Consider the following 20695-nt stretch of genomic DNA (forward strand, 5'->3'; position numbering starts at 1 on the left):
AGTCAAAGTCATGGATTCATGGCACAGACCTTTCCTTCTGGGTCTGTTGAGTGCAATAAATTTCCAGGTTTTAAATGTGCATCTTGCTGGCTTTGAGGTTGTCCTGAAAGGAGTCTTTATATTGGAGGATGGTTTGACCTTTAGAGCAGCTTCCCGTGCTCAGTTCGCTGTAGGGTACCACTTTTGGTATACAGGAAACCTCCTGAGGACCACATGTCCAACCCAGCGAAGTTAAGTCCTGATGAGCATGCTCTCGCTGCCAGGGATTTGGCTCCTCTCAAGGACTTCAGTGTTGGGGATCCCCTCCTGCTACTTGAAGTTGCAAATGGATCTTAGGCAGTGAAGGTGGCAGCTCTCCAGTTGTTTGATGCAGCATTGGTAGAGAGGCCATGTCTTGCAGCCATAGAGAACTGAGGTGAGTACAACAGCATGATAGATTTTTTTATCTTGGTTCTGAGGCAGATTCCATGCTCCCTCCCGAGTCTGTGGGTGAGCCTGCCAAATTGGCCTTTGCCAGGTGCTGAATGATGTCCCCATCTAACATGGCATTATGGCAAAGTATGCTACAGAGGTAGCAGAATTTCCTGGTCTAGTTGAGGATATGTTGTCTGCTGTGATGATGGGATCATGGTGCTAGTGATGCTGGTGATCTGGTGCTGGATGGTATGTGACCTTCGTCTTTTTCAGGCTCATTGAGCAACCGAAGCATTTTGAGGCATCAGCAAAGTGATCAACAATAAGCTGAATGTCTGAGTGTTTGTGAGATGAGGAGACAGTCATCAGCAAACAGGAGCTCTCTTAGTCGCTGTTTGATTACCTTGGTGGGGGGCTTGAGTTCCTGTAGGTTGAATAGACCCCCATCCAGTCTAAACTGGATGTGTATGCCTCTGCATTCCAAGATTTTGACAAACAAAAGCATAGCTGAAAAGACAATGGCAAAGAGGGCTGGAGCCATTACTCACCCTTGCTTAGTGCCACTGGTGACAGAGAAGGCTTCTGAGTCACCACACTCCATTAGTCTGGCCATCATTCAAAGAGGGGATGACCACAATTGTCTTTTCTGGGCAGCCAAATTTACAAAGGAGTTTCCATACGCCCTCATGATTCATTGTGTCAAAGGCCTTGGTCAGGTCAACACACACCATGTATGGGTCCTTGTTCTGTTCACAAGCCGTCTCTTGTATCTGTTGGACTGCAGAAATCATGTCCATTGGGCTATGGCCAACACAAGAGCCACACTGCAACTCTGGGTTCACCAAGTCTGCTAGGTGAGAGACGAGCCTATTGAGGACAACCCATGCGAGGAACTTCCCTGCTATAGACAGCAGTGAGATTCTGCAATGGCTCTTGCAGCTAGATATGCTTCCCTTCCTTTTGTATAGATAGACTATGAAAGCATCCTTATACTCCTGGGGCGTGGTATCCTGTTCCCATTTAATTTTGGAAAGGCAGGTGAGTTTCCTGACCATGTGGACAACTCCACTTTTGTACACTTCAGGTGGATTGCTGTCAAGGCCTGGAGACTTGCCTGTGGACAGCTGGTTGATGGCCTTAATAACGTTGTCTAAAAAATAAAGGGCGGGGGGGGGGGGCGGTCCATGGTCAGCTCCTCCAGGACAGGTTGCTTGGGAGTGAGTCAATGCCTTCATTGGACAGAGGCTCCTGAACTGACAATCCACTATCAAAGTGTCCTGCCCAGCGAGAAAGTATTGCCTTTGTCTGTGAGCAGCCAGTTACCATCTGCTGTAAGGACAGAGACTGTACCACAGCCATACACTGCACAGAGACCTTCATAGAAGGCCTTTATGTCATGCTTCTCAACTTCTTGCAGCTCTGCAGCCTTCTGCTCCCACCAGTGGTTCTTTATTAGCCTTAATTAGGTTTGTAGTGTATGTCTGGCCTCCTGGTACCTGGCCTCCTTCATTACTGATTTCTTGTCCAAGATGGTCTGAACCTGACAGTTTTCCAGGGTTGGTTATCCCTTTGGAATTGTACAGCCAGTTCATATTAGGGGTGAAGGAGTCAGCTAATTAATTTTCAAAACACCATCAATAGCTCCCATATTTGGTGAGCTAAATATTTAGGGCTGATGTACATGCTATTCTAGTAATCTAAGTATTTAGCTCACCAAATATGGGAGCTTTTGTTGGTGTTTTGTCAGGTTCAGACCATCCCTCTCTCAAATATCTGAGAATGGACAAGGATATCTGCATTACAAGACATTAAACTACTTAACCTTTCTGTCTAATTAAATAAGTAATAATGTATTTTGCACAATCAATGCACAGATTCTTTGGTGATTAGCCTCTTATAAATCCCTTAGCTCTATTAATAGATAGAAATGTTTGTAACTTTATTTTAAAACCTGAAATGCTGACTATTTAGGTTAACCATTCAAATCCAGCCAAAGTCAGCAGTGACTGAAAGAGGTTGCTGTCCGATGGCTGGAGTGGCATGTATGAAACAAATTTGGAACTCAGCCCAGTTCCTAGTGGAGAAGTGAGGAGCACAACTTTAATGGAGCACCACCATTAATTGGCACCCCGGCTGGCAGTCTCAGCCCTGGTCCACACTACGAGTTTAGGTCAAATTTAGCAGCGCTAGATCAATTTAACCCTGCACCCGTCCACACGAAGAAGCCATTTTTGTCGACTTAAAGAGCTCTTAAAATCGATTTCTGTACTCCTCCCTGACGAGGGGATTAGCGCTGAAATCAACATTGCTGGGTCGAATTTGGGGTAGCGTGGACGCAATTCGACGGTATTGGCCTCCGGGAGCTATCCCAGAGTGCTCCATTGTGACCGCTCTGGACAGCACTTTCCACTCAAATGCACTAGCCAGGTACACAGGAAAAGCACCGGGAACTTTTGAATTTCATTTCCTGTCTGGCCAGCGTGGCGTGACTATGCAGAGCTCATGAGCAGAGGTGACCATGCAATCCCAGAATTGCAAAAGAGTGGACCAAATGGGAGGTACTGGATCTGATCGCTGTATGGGGAGATGAATCCGTGCTATCAGAACTCCATTCCAAAAGATGCAATGCCAATATATTTGAAAAAAATCTCCAGGGGCATGAAGGACAGAGGCTATAACAGGGACCCACAGCAGTGCAGCGTGAAAATTATGGAGCTCAGGCAAGGCTACCAAAAAACCAAACGGCCGCTCCGGGTCAGAACTCCAGACATGCCGCTTTTATGAGGAGCTGCATGCAATTCTAGGTGGTGCCCCTACCACTACCCCACCCCTGTACATGGACTCCTGCAAGGGGGGAGTCTCACGCAACAGGGATGAGGATTTTGGGGACAAGAAAGATGATGATGAGGTGGAGGATGAAACTGTTCTCCCTGACAGCCGGGAAGTGTTTATCACCCTGGATCCAATACCCTCCCAAGGCGGGCTCCCGGACCTTGAAGGCAGAGAAGACACCTCTGGTGAGTGTACCTTTGTAAATATAATACATGGTTTAAAAGCAAGCATGTTTAATGATTAATTTTCTCTGAAGACTTGGGATGCATTCGCATCCAGTACAGCTCCTGGAAAAGTCTGTTAACGTGTCTGGGGATGGATCGGAAATCCTCCAGGGACATCTCAATGAAGCTCTTCTGGATATACTCCTAAAGCCTTTGCAAAAGGTTTCTGGGGAGGGCAGTCTTATTCCGTCCTTCATGGTAGGACACTTTACCACGCCAGGCCAGTAGCACATAGTCTGGAATCGTTGCATAACAAAGCATAGCAGCGTATGGTCCCGGTGTTTGCTGGCATTCAAGCAACATCTGTTGTGTTATCCTCAGGAGAGAGACATCATTCATGGTCACCTGGTTGAAATAGGGGAATTTTATTAAGGGGACATTCAGAGGTGGCCGTTCCTGCTGGGCTGTTTGCCTGTGGCTGAAAAGAAATCATCCCCGCTTTAAGCCATGCAGTGAGGGGGTGGGGGTGGCCTTTCACACTGAGCTGTTCTTGTTTGGCTGGCAGGGATCTTCCCTGATAATAGTCATATGATGGGAGGAGCGGTGAAGCGATCATCCCAGAGAACTTGGGGGCGGGGGGGGGTTAGTTGGGTTTGTGCTGCACATTAACCCGAAAACCACAGCCCCTCCTTTTAAAAGGCCAACCCAACGGGTGCTTGAAACAGGAAAGGAGGGCGCTGTTGTTTGAAACCATTCACCATGAAAAAGAGTCTACCCATTGTTCTCTAAAATGTGTCTTTTTAAATACTACTCTCCCTTTTTTTCCTCCTGCAGCTGCAAATGTTTCAACGCTCCCCCTATCATCTCCATCCCTGAGGCTAGTGCAGATAAAAAGACGAACAAAAACACATTAGCGATGAAATGTTCTCTGAGCTCCTGCAGTCCTCCTGCACTGAAAGAGCTCAGCAGAATGCATGGAGGCAGACAATTGCAGAGTCCAGGAAAGCAGAAAATGTATGCAAGGAGAGGTGGCGGGATCAAGATGATAGGTAGCAGCAGCGTGGTGAGAGGAGGCAGGAGGCAATGCTGAGGCTACTGGAGGATCAAACGGATATGCTCTGGCCTATGGTTGAGCTGCAGGAAAGGCAGCATGAGCACAGACCGCTGCTGCAGCCACTGTGTAACCACCCGCCCTCCTCCCCAAGTTCCATAGCCTCCTCACCCAGATGCCCAAGAACGCGAGGAGAGGGGTGCCTCCGGGCACCCAAACGCTCCACCCCAGAGGACTGCCCAAGCAACAGAAGGCTGGCATTCAATAAGTTTTGAAGTGCAGTGTGGCCTTGTCCTTCCGTCCTCCCCTATCCCACCCGGGCTACCTTGGCAGTTATCCCCCTATTTGTGTGACTAATTAATAAAGAATGCATGAATTTGAAACAATGACTTTATTGCTTCTGCAAGCGGTGATCAAAGAGGGGAGGGCGGTTGGCGTACAGGGAAGTAGAGTGAACCAAGGGGGTGGGTTTCCATCAAAGAGAAACAAACAGAACTCTCACACCGTAGCCTCGCCAGTCATGAAACTGGTTTTCAAAGCTTCTCTGATGCGCAGCGCGCCCTGCTGTGCTCTTCTAACCGCCCTGATGTCTGGCTGCATGTAATCAGCTGCCAGGTGATTTGCCTCAACCTCCCACCCCACCATAAACGTCTCCCCCTTACTCTCACAGATATTGTGGAGCGCACAGCAAGCAGTAATAACAATGGGAATACTGGTTTCGCTGAGGTCTGAGCGAGTCAGTAAACTGCGCCAGCGACTCTTTAAACATCCAAATGCACATTTTACCACCATTCTGCACTTGCTCAGCCTGTAGTTGAACAGCTCCTGACTATTGTGCAGGGTGCCTGTGTATGGCTTTGTGAGCCATAGCATTAAGAAGTAGGCTGGGTCCCCAAGGATAACGATAGGCATTTCAACATCCCCAACTGTTATTTGCTGGTCTGGAAAATAAGTCCCTTCCTGCAGTTGTTCAAACAGACCAGAGTTCCTGAAGATGCGAGCGTCATGTACCTTTTCCGGCCATCCCACTTTGATGTTGGTGAAATGTCCCTTGTGATCCACCAGTGCTCACAGCACCATTGGAAAGTACCCCTTTCGGTTTATGTACTGGCTGCTAATGTGGTCCGGTCCCAAGATAGGGATATGCGTTCCGTCTGTCGCCCCACCAGTTAGGGAACCCCACTGCAGCAAAGCCATCCACTATGACCTGCACATTTCCCAGAATCACTACCCTTGATAGCAGAACGTCAGTGATTGCATTGGCTACTTGCTGCGGTGTCGGTGAGCTGAGTGGGCTGCATGTTTGCTGTGGTATGGCATCTGTAGGAGAGCAGGAAAGCAGAGTTGCAGCGGAAGCGGTGGCTCATGACCTGCGAGGTGGATTTATGAGAGCAGGAGAGCAGAGTTGCAGTGGAAGCAGTGGTTCGATGATGATGGTTAGCAGTCCTACTGCACCGTCTGCTGAAAGCAGTATCGCATTCACATGGAAAAAAGGCGTGAAACGATTGTCTGCCATTGCTTTCATGGAGGGAGGGGCGATTGACGACATGTACCCAAAACCACCCTCAACAATGTTTTTGCCCCATCAGGCATTGGGAGCTTAACCCAAAATTCCAATGGGTGGCTGAGACTGCGGGAACTGTGGGATAGCTACCCACAGTGCAACGCTCTGAAAGTCGACGCTAGCCACGGTACCGTGGCTGCACTCCGCCGACTTAATGCGCTTAGGGACATACACAATCGACTGTATAAAATCACTTCCTAAAAAATCGACTTCTATAAATTTGACCTAATTTCGTAGTGTAGAAATACCCTCAGAAGAGAGGCCAAGGGAAGAATGAGCAGAAAAAATGAACCATCCTCTTAATTACTAGAGTGAACCCTCTAGATCAGGGTTGAAACTTATTGGCAGCGCAGTGTGGAAAGTTTGTGCTTTCTTCTTCTGCATTCATGGTATGGATAGACAAAGGGCTTTAGCCTACAAGACTGATGGTCCAGCATCTTTGATGAGCAATCAGTTCCTTAACAACAACAAAAGATGTAAAAGGAAGAAAAGCATAAACCCTTTGAGCTGAGACTAAGCATTCAGGTTGCAACCCCAAAGGGACATTTTCTGTGAAGAGTTATGGTGAATGACTGAAAATAGGAAGGATTGAATAGAATGTAAGCAAAACTTCACCAGGACACAGTAATTATATCCTCTTATTAATATTTTAAAATATTTTCTTAGGATCTTAACTCAGTGGTAAGGTGACTGAAAGAAAACCTAGACTTGTTGCAAGGCAGAACTGTAGGGATAAGAGGCAGAGCTAAGCAGAAGATATAACACTAAATGACAAGGATATATGGGAGAGTCTAATTTAATGGCCTGTGATATATAGGAAGTCAGATGAGATTATCTAATGGTCCCTTCTGATCTTAAAATCTATGAGTCTGTCGTCTTCCATTGACTTTGATAGTAGATTGAACTGTAGGACTCCTCTTATGTTGCGAAGAATTCCTTTTCTCCTACATTGATATTATTCACTAGAAATTTTAGTAATATTTTAGATTTGGGACTTTAATACCCACAAAATAAGTCAGGTTGCCACTTTTACTTCTGCTCGTAAAAGACAATCAGTTTTTAAAATGTGTTAAAGAAATAATAAAAAGCAGATTGCACTTAGTTTCAAGCAGCTTTCAGGTATTAAAAACCAAGAAGAGGAAGCTAGACCTTCAAGCCGTTAGCCAATAAAGGAACAATCAGCAGGAAATCAACTCTAATGTCTTAGTTTTGATTCACACATACAACAGTAAAGGGTACCTCACATGCATTAAACAGACAATTATTGCTGATTAGTAAATTAATGGAAAAGTCTAGGTTATCAGAATTTTGACTGAATACCATTCTGAGAAGAGTGGTGCTGCTTAAAGTGAACCAAGAACTTAATTAGCTGATGCCAGCACAGCGTATTATATTGTTTTGACAAATGGCTGACTTAAGTTATTGAGATAAGTACTCACAGTGAAGATCTCAGTTGAAAGGGTTTGTCATAGAGAAGCCCCACCTGAAGCACTCTCCCGTAGCAGGCTGCAGTAGAATGGTCATACCTGCCTCAGTTTCCCTCTTTCAGAGTCCCCAGTAACTTCACACAAGCTTTTTTACCTCAATAATATCCCTCCTTGGGGCCTGTTTATTATAAATATGTAGTGCAAAACTGTCCATACCAGGATCCAAATTTTTTTACCCCCCAGTGCATTTACCTTAAAATCCCATGATTTCTAGTCCCTCCACACCCTACATACCACACTCCAGCATCTTCCACCATACCCAGGCTCTTCACTGGTCTTCTCACCAAGTCAGCCACCCTCCTCTTCCCAGACCTGGCTCTCTGTCTTGCGGAGAAGAGTCAGCAAACCCTACTGTTGCCTTTAGCCCTGCTCCATTGCTCCCCCAGCACATACCACTTCCTTCAGAAATCTCCTACAATATCGATCTCTGCCAGTTGGGGTCAGCTGACCAGTGACAGGTACACTGGCCTCTTCCCTACTCATGGTCCAGTGTCACCCAATGACATAGTTAAACAGAGGACTTTGCCTACAGGACCCCATAAGGGCAAACTCTGACAACTGCACCTGAATGGGGATTATGCAGATTTCTCTTGTCTGGATGGAGATTATCAGAGAAGCCAGCTCTAGGGGACAGTAAGTATAGTCATAACTGATTGTGATTTCCTTTTGTTGTGAAGCAGTTGAGCAAAAGAAAGTTTTACTTCCAGACTTACTGAACTAGACCATGCTTAGCTTTGTGAACATTGAGCTTCATGCTGTCACAGTCTAGGGATTTTAGGCTAATGAGCTTCACAGGTAAAAATTTCAAGAACAGACAGGACATGGGAAGAAATAGTGTTTTTAGAGCAAATGTGAAAGACCCAGGGCCAGAAAAAAGAAGCTGCTTTTGGCTACATAGTTAAACACTGTGGGCTAGATCCACAAAGGTATTTAGAAAACTAACTGCCACCTTATGTGCCTGAGTCCAAAATGAAGATCTTCAAACCCCTGCTCAGCTGCTGCCTAACCCCACAGGCACCTAACTTTTATAGGTGCCTAAATTTCTGCTGGTGTGCATGCACACAGCCACTTAAATCCTGATGCCCTGCACCTAGTTCACATCTAAGCCCCAGTGGGATCCTCAAACTAAGCATTTCCTTCCTTAGTTTTTTGAAAGAAAGGATTGATCTGACTCTAAGAGTGGGGTTTATGGTTGTGAATCCCAAGCAGAGGGAGGTGCCTCCCTCTAGCCTGGAATTAGCCTCACTCCTTTTGAGGGAGCAGGGATTAGGGCACACTGCCTCCTCAACATTTTCTATTGGCTAGTTTAGGCAGATGCCAATAGAAACTGCTCAGTGTGCTGGCTATTGAGACTCCCATTCTTAGGCACCTCACTCTCTCCATGCATTGTACAGAAAGCCCTGGCACTTAACTCGTGTCCGTGGATTTCAATGAGGTAGAAGGGTGCCTGAATGTTAGGCAATGCAATGCTGAGAATAAGGGTATGTCTACACTGCAATTAGACACCTATGCTGGTCTGTGTCAGCTGACTTGTGGGGTGCCAGAGGTTGGGCTCCAGCCCAAGCCCAAATGTGTACACCAGAATTAAACAGCCTGTAGCCCGAGCTCTGCAAGCCTGAGTCAGCAACACAGGCCAGCCCCAGGTGTTTAAATGCAGTGTAGACATATCCTAAGTCCCCTTTGTGGATCTAGACTAGCCTGTCTTAGCTATAGTTTCTGTATATAGAAGTGCCTTTGTGCAGTTTTGCTCTTTCCTGGTCCATCTCTGTTCAATGTAAATAGGATTCCATGTAGATTTTGAAAATAATTTATACTAGACTATACCCTGAGTCTGTATCACTAACTTCTCTTCCAGTGGGAGACTGACATGCTGCATAGCCCACAAATCTGCTACTTCTTGGCAAAGGGACAACAATATATCACTCATCACTTTTTACTATATCTGAACCTTTATGTTGATTATATTAATGTGCTTTAACATATTGAAACTAATGTTAATAAAATGAGAAGAATGGCAACAAAAATGATGCATGAGTCAGATTTAACAGGATACATTTCACTTAGATACCATTGGGATTTAAACCTGTCAGGTTTGTCTCCAATTTTCTTTCCTACATCCTCAGAGGATTTTTGGTTTTCAGCATAGTCTGCACAGTGCACTTATCTCCAGGTACTGAACAATGAACAGGCTGCTAGCAACTGAGTACTTCTAACTGTTCTTGATCACTGACTAACAAAAACCCAATATGCCATAGTTCCACATGCCAGCTTGGATTTGATTAAAGTGATTTAAATAGCTAGTGGCATGCTGCTTTAAAGTTTTTCTTTTCACTAGTTATTCTGTATTGTTTGCATTAGTTCAACTGGCAAATGGCTAAGCCATTATAAAAACTGAAAGTGACCCTCTTTGAAAATTTAGGCTGCCAACTACCCAATGTTCTGTTTGTTGCAGGGTTTTTTTTTTCCTTTACTGACATATTTTGCTTCATACTTGACTAGTATAGTTTGAGATTTCAAAACTGTATTTTAACTGTGGTCTGCATTTAATAAGGAAATGAGAAATTTCCACCATCACCTCTTTGCAGACTGATAATCAAAACCCAATTTAATCTTCAAACAAGAATTTCTCCTATTGTGAACACAGTATATGTGCCAGTAAGTTAATAATAGGGAAGTATGCAGTGGCCTGCTAAAAAGGGTCATTTGCTGATGAATAGCATTGGCTCACCCTTGCTATCTGAATAGGGAATCCTAGGAGTACTGCTATTAAGGCATAGTCACTAGCTATCAAATATACTCCTAATTTCTGTACTCAAATTATAACCAGGTTAGGTTAGTGTTGTGTTATTACATCTGTAAAACCTGTGTTCAGTTCCTTACCCTAGGCAGTCTTTTATTGGCTGAGCTGCCAGGAGCTCTGGAGGCATCACATTTAAACCAAGATTTTCAAACTTGGGTGCCTAAAGTTAAGTACCTGAATCCATACCTAAAGAAGTGGCCTGATTTTCAGAAGGGATGAGTTCCTGTATTTCCCATTAATTTGGTGGGGAGTTGTAGGTGCTTCAGAAAATCCGGCCACTTTTATTTATGGGCCTAATGGTGGATTTAGGCCCCTGATTTGAGGCACTCAGATTTGATTTTGCTCTTAGAAGGGAATGTCATGTGTTCCTAGAATATCAGGTTTGGAAGGGACCTCAGGAGATCATCTAGTCCAACCCCCTGCTCAAAGCAGGACCAATCCCCAATTTTTGCTCCAGATCCCTAAATGGCCCCCTCAAGGATTGAACTCACAACCCTGGGTTTAGCAGGGCAATGCTCAAACCGCTGAGCTATCCCTTCCCCTGTTGCTGAGTAGTGACTCACTCAGTACAATTCAGGTGCTGCTTTGATGGTTGAGATGGATGAAGGAGGTGGTATGTGGGTCTGAATTAAGTTTAGGTGAGTATTCACATTGAAGGTTAAATTAGGGCTCAGATTCAGAGTCAATTACATGAGGTTCACAAGCTGTTCTCAAAATGGGGGAAATCTCAGGAGGTTAATTATTCAAATGAAATTTCATCCACAGCTGAACTGGAAGCATAAAAAGATTCCTTTTCTTTCTGTACTTGTGGATCTGCTCCAAAACTTAAAAGGCAGGTCAAATTCAGACTTGAAGATTGGAACCCAACCTACTTGCATATATCTTGTTTTCAAAATCGTTTGGATTCTAGTTTAAGCCCAACTCTCACTGATAGATTAGCTCCAAAAGGAAAACTGTCCTACAGATACTGTGACAAAGTTCCTCCTCTGTCTCTGTGGGTCCTGTGCTTTTTGGTGGATTTGCTTGCCTCAGTGGTTCACGGCAGCCCTCAGTTTGACCAGTTTGGCCACTTCTGCTAGAGGCTCAAACCTGCTGTTCACTCAGCTAACCTCATCACTGGCCAGCATGGGGGAAACGGAGAACAATCCCCATAGTTTCTGTGTCCCACCTAGTGGGTCGGGGACAGGCCAGATCCCTTTCCAAATTAGACCTTCCCTTCTGGTGTTTCCTCACAAACCAGGTCAACTCCTTCTGTGTCTGATCAGGAGTTGGGGGGATGGATGGGAGGGACGGGGGACCAGGGCTCACCCTCTACACCGGGTTCCAGCCTGGGGCTCTGTGGATAGCAGCTGTCTACAATGTCCTGTGTATCAGCTGCGTAACAGCTACAACTCCCTGGGCTACTTCCCCATAGCCTTCCCCCAGCAACTTCTGTATTCTGACTGCAGGATCTTCCTCCTGAAGCCTGATCACACTTGTACTCTTCAGTCCTCCAGCAGGATCCCTATTGGTTATCTAATTTAGGGACCCTCCAGCTATGCCTTCTCACTCCTTGTGCGCCCCCCACAGTAACTGATGGGAGGTCCTTTTTAAACCAGGTGTCCTGGTTAGCCTGCCTGCCATAATTGATTCTAGTAAGTTCTTAATTGGCTCCAGGTGTCTTAATTATCTTGCCTAGCTTAATTGGTTCTAGCAGGTTCCTGATTGCTCTAGGGCAGCCCCACTCTGGTAACTCAGGAAACAGAAAACTATTCATCCAGTAGCCAGTATATTTGCTTTCTACCAGACTACTGTGCGCGGGTGGAGGCTTGCCAGGCTGTGTACTCAGCAGCCTCCTCCGCCCAGGTCAACTGGGTCAAGAGCTCTGGCTTGGTGGTAGGGGACTGGCGGCAGGCGAGCTCCCTCCCACCCGCGCTTCAAGCCATCCGGTGGAGCGCGGGTCCGCTGCTCTATCTCGGCGTTTACCTTTCTGCCACGCATCCGTCTCCGCCGGAGAACTGGCAAGGTTTAGAGGGCAGGGTGGTAGAGCGGCTCCGGAGATGGACAGGACTGCTCCGGTGTCTGTCCTTTCGAGGGCGGGCACTGGTGCTCAATCAACTAGTCCTGTCCATGCTCTGGTACCGGCTCAACACCCTGGTTCCGGCCCCGGATTTCCTGGCCAACCTCCGGAAATTGATTCTGGAGTTCTTCTGGTCAGGACTGCACTAGGTCTCTGCAGGGGTTCTCCATCTGCCCCTGGAGGAGGGAGGGCAGGGCCTGAAGTGTCTCCGCACTCAGGTCCATGTCTTCCGCCTCCAGGCCCTGCAGAGGCTCCTTTATGGTGCAGGTAGTCCGGCGTGGAGCATATTGGCGCACGCCTTCCTGCGCCGCCTCCGAGGGCTCCGATATGACCGGCAGCTCCTTTATCTCCATCCGAGGGGTCTTCCGCGAGACCTCTCCGGGCTGCCGGTCTTCTACCAGGACCTCCTCCGGACCTGGAAACTGTTTGCAGCGACCAGGTCCGTGGCGGCCTCCGTGGGGGAAGATCTCCTCGCGGAGCCCCTGCTACACAACCCCTACCTCCGTGTGCAGGCGGCGGAGTCCCCCTCGGTGCGCCAGAGGTTGGTCCTGGCAGAAGTCACCAAAGTCGGAGACCTCCTGGACTACGACCGGGGAGACTGGCTGGATCCCCTGACGCTCGCTCAGCGCATGGGGCTCTCCAGACCTCGTACCGCCCTGCGCTTACTCCAGGAGGTGAGGGCCGCTTTGCCGCCCGCTGCTCGGGTTTACCTCGACCGGGTCCTGCGAGAGGGCGCACCCCGCCCACCCTCCACCCCAGGCCCTCCGGACCTTTTCATCGGGCCCCTGCCCCGTGGACCCGACCGACCCCCCCGCCCCTTCACCGTGAGCCGGCTGCACGAGCTGCAGCCGGTCCGGTTCCAGACCGCGCCAAAACAACATCTCTACACGCTCGTGCTCCACACCCTTCATGTCCTCACCCTCGCGTCCCGCCCAGACACAAAGTGGTGGGATCTCCTGCCACCTCTAGAGGGTGAGGAGCCCCGGTGGGCCAGCCTCTATTCCACCTTAGTCCCGAGGCCCGCCGGGGATATCAGTTGGCGGCTCCTACACGGGGCCGTGAGCACGGGCGTGTACTTGGCGCGGTTTACCCCAATCCCGGACACTTGCCCCTTTTGCGGCGTGAGGGAAACCCTGGCGCATGTCTACCTGGAGTGCGCCAGGTTGCAGCCCCTATTCCGGCTCCTCACCAATATTTTTTTAAGGTTTTGGCTGCACTTTTGTCCTCACCTTCTTATTTACGCACTCCCTGTCCATGGCCCCACTAAGTCGCGGGACCTCCTGGTCAACCTCCTCCTGGCCCTGGCTAAAGTGGCCATCTATAAAACCAGGGTGAGGAGGTTGGCCGATGGAGTCTCCTGCGACTGCGGGGCCTATTTCCGATCCTCCGTCCGTTCACGCCTCCGGGCAGAGTTCCTCTGGGCGGCGTCCACCGACTCCCTTGACGCCTTTGTGGAGCGGTGGGCGCTGTCCGGGGTCCTCTGCTCGGTGTCCCTGTCCGGTTCCCTTCTTTTGACCCTTTGACCGCACTCCCGCCCCTGTTCTTCATTAGTTGTCCCCCGTAATTATTTGGCTTCCAGGTCCTGTGGATCTCGCCCTTAGGCTGGGGGGGGATCCTTTAGCAGTGGGGGAGCTTTGCCCGCCCACTTCCTGGATCCCAATAAGACCAGACTACTGTACCCCACTGGTCTGGGTATGTCACAATATATACATAGGGCAGAATCCTGGCTCCACTGAAGTCAGTGGCAAAACTCCCATATGAGCAGAGTGAAGAAAGCAAGGGTTGATGGATGCCCCATGTAAAGCAATGGAACGTGAGTATTGGTTAATAATGGTGAGAGTTTAGTAACCTTGTCAATTAACATGTTTAGCTTACAGAAGAGCGCAGAATTTGCCTTATTAAATCAGACCTTTGATCCACTATGTCCTGTATCTTTGACCTAATGCATTAATTACCCTTAGATAAGCAGGTTTATGTTGAATGTTTGTCTTGAGATTGAAATGAGATAGGGGAACACATTAATGTGTGTAATTACAACTAATCATTTCTTAGTGCACTGCTCAATTCTGTTTTATTTGTTAATTTAGATTTTTCTAACAATTTAAACTCAAACACTACCTCTCATAGAATACATAGAGATTTGGTAATTTCTAAATATCTAACAGGTCCAGTTCAGACACATCTAAGGGACCCACAGCCACACTAGATTGGGGGCTCCTGCTGTATATAATATATTTCTCACACCCATATATCCTCATTTATATCTGATGTCACTGCTCCTGTTTGTACTTTGAGTACTACTTTGTGATTTTTATTTGCATTTACAGTAAGTTGTAGGCACTGTTTTTCTGAGCATCGATTTGACATGGCAGGTGAGCATATTTCATTAGAGGGTGCAGAAATAAAGTGTTTCTTTTTGAAATAGCTACATCAGCAAGATGTAGGCTTAAATCATACTGAGCCGTAACTGGAGTCCTGACTGGAGGATCCCACTGACCTACACATCTGAGAAACGCTCTTTTGAGGGACTCTTGCATTTTGTCACTAGCTGGATAACTTTGAGAGATTGGCTCCTTGACTATTGAATTGGCCATGTTTGCTCTGAGTTTTTGCCTTTACGTATTTTTGTTAACCAATAGATTTTCTAATGTTTAATTTCTGTAGAAATGTATAGAAAATGATATGAAAAACAAAGTAATGAAACCCATTTCAACATCAAAGAGACAGATTCTCCTTTTACTTACACCGCTGTAAATTAGTAGTAACTCCGTGGATGTTAGTGTAATTACACATATACAAGACTTGGATCCAAGACCCTGATCTAGCAAAGCAGTTTAGGGGGAGATTTCAAAGACACATTTAAAACAAAAAAAACCCAGAAGTTCGGCATCCAACTCTTTTTTGTGCCTTTGAAAATCTGCCCCTCACATGAGTAGTCACATTGACTTCAGTGGGACCAGTCCCTTGTGTACTTAAACATATGCATCCATTCCTGACCTTGAGCCTGTGGGAGAGGAGAAAGTCCTAAGAATTTGTCTTTCAAAGCATCAAAACAAAAAAAAGCTACTTTTTCAAAGAATGTGTGCAAAAATAGTAAGCTTCTTGGCTAAAAGAAAAGTTACAATTTTAAATGAATGTGTTCAGAATTTTAGCTTCTAAATACTAAGCAGAAAGATATCTGAGTCTAAAAGTTAAAAATAAGTGCCCTATTGTATATCTATAATCTGATGTAAAAGGTTACAATCTATACTGAAATGGTGTTCTGTGTGCTCTGCATTTATATGCTAAGCAGATTCCTTATATGGTATCTAGGAGAAAAGCAGGACCACCTCAGGTTATCATAAGTGCAAAGTAAAATGAAAGACTAGGCTTTAGACTTACTCTAATTAAGCTATATATTAGAGAAATAATGCTACATGGTATAATGCAATTTTTAAATTGCATATTTTTTTTTTAAAAAAGGGAGTACTTGTGGCACCTTAGAGACTAACCAATTTATTTGAGCATAAGCTTTCGTGAGCTACAGCTCACTTCATCGGATGCATACTGTGGAAAATACAGAAGATGTTCTTATACATACAAACCATGAAAAAATGGGTGTTAACCTGTAGCTCACGAAAGCTTATGCTCAAATAAATTGGTTAGTCTAAGGTGCCACAAGTACTCCTTTTCTTTTTGCGAATACAGACTAACACGGCTGTTACTCTGAAACCTGTCCTTTTTTAAATATATCCTCAGTGTCATGAATTAACTTTTGAGTAAAGTGAAGAAGGTTTCAGTGGCAGACTAATTTCTGAAACCCACAGCTGAAAGAGGAACTGTGGGATTTTTGTTTATTTTTTGACTGCTTCTTTGTGGTGTAGTTGCTTGGTAAACAGTGCTGCAGAGTATATAAACTCCTCTGACTGGAATAAAGGTATGTGACATGCAATGATATTAACCTTGGATGGGGATAACACTTTGTTCCTCCTTTTAAAAATCTAAGGCTTTATTTAAAAGGGGGGGTTAAAGACTGTCATGAAGACTAAACCATGTATAAATGCAGAAAAGACTTCTACCTCATTTTGTTAGTTAATGACTAATACCACCCCTATTTAAGACAGTGGCTCATTGAAGTGGATCAAATGAATGATCTATACAGTAGCTTGTGCTTTTACAGATATCTTAAATAATTCACTTATTTAAAGCACCAGAAAACAAAGTAATATTTATTGAATCAAAACTTTAATGTTATGCAGTTGGATATCTAATTTATGGACCCTCTTGAATTGGGTCAGAAAGAAGTGGCAGATTGATGTCACCCTCATTGTTCTATTACTTACCCTTTTTAAATGGCTTTAGAATGCTGGACAAACACTGAGTTCTCTAATGGTTTACTAATCTGCCATTGTTGTAATATGGTCTGTATTTCCCCACTAAATGCATGGGCATGACCTTTTCTTTTAACATCACCATTTTATATGGTTTGAGACTCACCCGTCATGTGGTTTTTTTTAGTTAATTATCACCTCACAATACACCTGAGGTATGTAGTAATCCTCCAGAAATGCACTGCCTGCTTAGTCTTTGCCTTGTTGCTTAGTTATAATAAATCCAAAGCATTGGAAGAAATTGCCATAGGGAAAGGTTTGTTTTCACAGTGTGTATTTTCTGACAGAAATTCTCTTTAGTATTAACTCTGTTTTCTCTTGGCATTGAAGACACCAAGATTTATATTCACTCTTTCCTACCCATGAAAAGGAACAGGGGAGGTAAGATGTAAGATGACAAGAAATGTCTTTTTCTAATCACCTGATCCATAAGGCTGTTCCTGCTGAGGTACATCTTACCCTAAAAAGAAGTTAAAACAAAAGAAATGAGCTGCATATAGTCTGTCAAACATTCAACCATAGTCCTTGCTTTTTTAGAAGTGAAATGGAAGAAATAGGCAGACTTCCTGGATTCATTAAAAACTGATTGGAAGCACCCTGACTCCTTGGAGCATCTGCTTGACAACCTGTGAGAATTATCTCAGCCCTTCATCCTTCAGAGGCAGATAAATTGGAGATCATGCAGTTGACTGCATGCAGTTTTCATAGAACCTGCCAGAGTTGTGCAAAAATGAAAGACTGCCTGGCCCTTTTATAAGGGTAAGGATTTTGCTCCTGTAAATTTGACCAAAATTTCCCTTACCTCCCCTGTTCCTTTTCATGCAGTGTGCTGTACACTAATTGATTGCAGACCTCCTATCCAAGATGTCCATTTCAGTAGTGCTGTGTGTACTGGTATACAGAGCCTGATCCTGCATTACTAAAGTTTGTAGGAATTTTGCCATAGACTTCAATGGAAGCAGAATCGGTTTCCATCGAGCTCAGTGGTCCTTGGATCAACCTCTGTGTCGTGGTGCTTGCTATCCTTGCATATTGTCAAACAATTCAGGTTTTCCAGTTTCTGGCTTCAAGGAACTCTTGGCCATGGCATCAATTTGTTAGTTGTGTTAATATCTAATATCCTGAGCCAAAAATATAGAAAACTTATTTTCACCTGGCAGGATTTCACAGTGGGCATTAACTGAATGCAGGAGCATACACTACTACAATGAAAGCTATTGCCATTTTGAGTATTTCAAGAGCAAAATAAGTTAATCAGAGAAATACTCTAAACATGCTCCCCATGAAATCTATGTAATATCCTCTGAAGCAGATTTTATTGCTCAGAGGGTGGCAGGGGGCCTTACTGGCACAAAAAATAGGACATTTGGCTAGACAGCCATGGGAAAGTATTGCAGGGCAAGCACACCCTGTCCGCTCTTGGGTAGGAGGAGGGTTATTTCCCCATGACTAAGTCTGTACACTCACCCCTGTCTCAGGATAGCATGATCTAGGGACAAAAGTCAAAATGGCTGCCCTGTCTCAGGGCTGCATAGCCCAATGGCCAGAGTCAGTATAACCTCCCCCCCTCCTTCAGGGCTGCATGGCCTAGTGGCCAGTCAGGTGAGTGGCTGCTAGGTAGTAGGATACAGGCCCTCCCTGCTGCACCAGGTCCCAGCTCAGGGCCCTGACAGTGGCAAGTATGCTCACCACTGGGTCAGCAGGAAATCCACCCAAAATACACTGACACCACCTAGTACAATCACTAGTCATCCTGAGCTACTGCCTACCCTGTCCCTGGTGCAGTGACCCTGGCATCTCCAGGCTTCTCAGTCCATGCAGCTCCAACACACCTTGGGAGTCCTCCTGGATCTCAGTGTCTCTGGCTTCCCTTGTCTGGGGCCTCCCTCCTCAGTGGTCAGCCCTGAATGAGCCAAGCTGCTTTATAGCTAGTCTCCAGCTGAAGCATGCCAACCAGGGCTGAGGGGGCGTGGACTTCTTGGCCCAAAGAGTAGAGTTAACCCTTGCAGTACTAGTGTGCCCTGTCACAGAAACGCACAAAGTAGAGTGGCTTGCTAGAAAGAGAGATATTCTACCAAAAGGAAGATATCTGGTCAGCATAGTGTTGATAGCCAGCTTTAGCTGAACTCATATTGTGCAATCTTTTGACTGGCAGGAATTTCTCATCTCTTGCTATCTGAAAACTCACCATGGCAAAGGAAGGAAATGTGGGGGAATTGACCAATTTCATTTGTTTCATATTTCTTCTGTGATATTGAGTGTAAGGTAGTTATTGTTCAGTTAACAAAGTTGTAGTGGCTTAGGTCTCTGGGGGTCTGTCTACTCTGCATTGTAAACCTAGGTCTGTAGTGCCTGGGCTTATGGACTGGGTGTTTCCAAACTCATGCTTGAGCATCCATACTACCTTGTAAACCTGGGTTTACAATTGTTGGACCTGGATCTTACAGCCATGCTAACATGTCCATACTGCACTATACAGACCTTCTGACTCAGGTCTGTGGCTTAACTTGCATCTATACTGCAAAATGACAGGGCTTGAACCTAGGTCATAATGGGACTTGAGCTGTTTCCAACCCCCGCCCCCCCCCAAGCAGGATCCTAGGATCTGGGTCCTGAGTGTTTACTGACCTGAGTCAGACTGATTTGTGTGTGGACAAAAGGTGGGCTGGGCTCAAACCTGAGTCAGAACGCAAGTTTAGTGTTCAGAGTAGACATACCCTGGGAGTTCCTTAATGGCTTGATTGTGCAAGTTGCTGAGTAGTAGGGTCCTTATCCAGGAAAGGCTTTTGTACCTTGCTGAATCAGAGTCTTTGGGCTCAGCATCTTGCAGGATTGAGTCCCAAATCTTAACATGAAAACTCCATAGTGAGATGCGCAGTCTAGAGGTGGGATTTTCAAAAGCATCTAGTTGTCTTAAGAGCACAAATAATTTCAATGGGACTTGTGCTCCTAAGTCACATAAGTCACAACACTTTGAAAATCCTACCCCATGTCTGCTTTGTCTCATCTTATTTTTGGTTCTTGTGTTAGGATTCTGGATTCTAAGAAATAAAGTAGTGCCATGTTAAACCTTCCAGAAAGAGAATGTTTGTTGTTCTCTAACTTCTCTGTGTGTATATTGTGAACATAAGAAGAAAGCCAGCCCTAGAAAGTTTCCCACATTTTCTAGACTTATGAGATGAGGGGATAGAAGTCAGTACAGTATGACAGCTCAATAATGCAAATGGTTAGGGCCTGATTCTGGTCTCAGGACACTGATTTTATACTGGTATAACTCCACTGTTTACTCTGGAGCACAGGAGTTGCTCAGAATTTACACCAGTGTAAGTGAACTGAGAATTGGGCTCACAGAATATAAGCATAATAAAACCACCAGTTTTGTTCAATAATATAAGCACCTGAACTGATTTGTCTCTGGCTCAGCATTTCCATAGAAATTCTGAAGTGAAGATTAAAACCATAGCAAAAACGTCGGTGCCCGTAACAAGGCATAGGATGGCATCACCTTTCTTGTAGTTTGAATTTTTTCCTTCAGTGCAACCATGGAAACACTGAGAAATGAATTCCAAATTGGTGCTGTAGAAGTACACCAATGAAAGTAGTTCTCTGTGTTTGGATTGCTCCATACCACTTGTTAAAATAACAAGTACAGTTTTCTGAAAAGTGCATAATGTAAGGCATTTGATTTGGTTGTGTATGTAGTGTAAAAAAGGTCAGTTAATCATTGGTAAGATGTAGTAGCCAAGGAGCATCCATTTTGACAAAAGTTATACTGTGCTTTTCTTTTCCCAAAGGTTAGAAATCTTCCTTTTTTTCATCTGGCATCAGGAAGGGTTTTTTTTAAAAATTATTATATCTGTAAAATAAGAACCTTGAAAATGGATATCATTGAAAAATGCTTTCACATTTGGATAACTCTAACAGCAAGAACAATTTTTGTGAAACTTTATTTTA

At 45.3% G+C, this 20695-nt stretch overlaps 1 protein-coding gene and 1 long non-coding RNA gene across 2 annotated transcripts in view; one reads left to right on the forward strand and one right to left on the reverse strand.

Moving 5' to 3' along the window:
• The window catches only part of BANK1 (B cell scaffold protein with ankyrin repeats 1), a 280528-nt gene that overhangs the window by 139283 nt on the left and 120550 nt on the right, over positions 1–20695 (forward strand). The gene's annotated exons all lie outside the window — the stretch shown is intronic.
• LOC122465472 lies at positions 14339–18633 on the reverse strand. Its single transcript, XR_006290369.1, has 4 exons — positions 18511–18633; positions 17544–17862; positions 17163–17201; positions 14339–15375 (listed from the first exon to the last, which is right to left on the reverse strand). It is a non-coding gene; the product is annotated as an uncharacterized LOC122465472 (long non-coding RNA).

The sequence above is a fragment of the Chelonia mydas genome, chromosome 4 (assembly GCF_015237465.2).
Source record: "Chelonia mydas isolate rCheMyd1 chromosome 4, rCheMyd1.pri.v2, whole genome shotgun sequence".
Lineage (NCBI taxonomy): Eukaryota > Metazoa > Chordata > Testudines > Cheloniidae > Chelonia > Chelonia mydas.